Source organism: Orycteropus afer, unplaced genomic scaffold (assembly GCF_000298275.1).
Source record: "Orycteropus afer afer isolate SDZICR_OR568_19922 unplaced genomic scaffold, OryAfe1.0 scaffold00061, whole genome shotgun sequence".
NCBI lineage: Eukaryota > Metazoa > Chordata > Mammalia > Tubulidentata > Orycteropodidae > Orycteropus > Orycteropus afer.
The window spans coordinates 3946304-3947418 of NW_006921648.1; the positions used below are offsets into that span (position 1 = coordinate 3946304).

The 1115-nt window shown below is 53.4% G+C and overlaps 1 protein-coding gene across 1 annotated transcript in view; it reads left to right on the forward strand.

Moving 5' to 3' along the window:
- The window catches only part of SEC14L5 (SEC14 like lipid binding 5), a 47565-nt gene that overhangs the window by 25492 nt on the left and 20958 nt on the right, over nt 1-1115 (forward strand). The window lies entirely within an intron of this gene.

Below are 1115 nucleotides of genomic sequence, written 5' to 3' on the forward strand. Positions count from 1 at the left end.
CCCGGCGCCTGGCCCTTAAGTCCATTCAGTCCTCAGCGCCCCACTCCCCCAGCAGTCGCCAGATAAGATGCAGGCATCTAGTTACACGAGCAGGTCAGGTTACCAAAGAGCTCTTTTGTAGTATCAAGTTTGCACTGCCTGTTTCTTTGGGGGGAGGGGGATCACCAGGTCTTTCTTCCTAGTCTGTCTGAGTCTGCAAGCTCCCCTGAAAGCTGCCCACCACAGGTGATGGCCCTGCTGGTATTTGAAATACCAGTGGCCTAGCTTCCAGCTCCACAGCAACACGCAAGCTACCAGTGTGACGGTGGTGTTTTAGTGTAAGTATAACTCAAATATTGCCTGGGACATCCTTCTACTAAAACAGTATTCACAGTTCTTCTGAAATTCAAATAGGCCTGGCTGTTTGATTTGGTTTAGGTTTGGTCCTGTATTTCATTCGCTGGATCTGCCAACCCTGCTTCTGCACTGCCCTGCCGCTTTCTCTCCTCTTCTCTTCCTTCATCAAACTGTGCCTCAGTTTCTTCACCCGCAAAATGGGGTTAAGCATTGTCCCCACCACACAGGTGTGGCAAAGGGAAATGAAGGAAAGTAGCTAACCCCTGAGACCAGTGCCTGGTACATACTGTGTCCTGTGTGTGTTATCTCTTAACATAATCAGTAATGACCGTTGTTATTCCAGCACGTTCTGGTTGGCACCTGCTGTGTGCTAGGCACCTTGCCAAGGCTGGGCCCCCAGCGGTGGGCTTCTTAGCCCAGCCACTACCCTCACTTTCCACACCTGCAGCTCCTCTCAGCCTCCCGGGATCTGGGCCCAGGACGCTCAGATGTTTCCCTGGGGGAAGCGTGGCGAGAAGTTTTTTCCTGAAATCCCTTTTAGTGCAGTGTTTCTCAGCGTGAGTCCTGCCAAGGGCTGAATCAGCGGCGCCCAGGCTGCTGGCTCTGAGACCGCAGATTCCCTGGCTCCACCCTGGACCTGCTCAAGCACAAGTTGCTAGGGGTGGCCCCAGGAATCTGCATATTCAGCAGACTTCCCGCTGGTGCTTCAGCCCACGGAGGTTTGAGGAGCAAGGAGCTGGGGTCTGCAGAGTAGATCTGTCAGCGAAGCTTGCATTTGC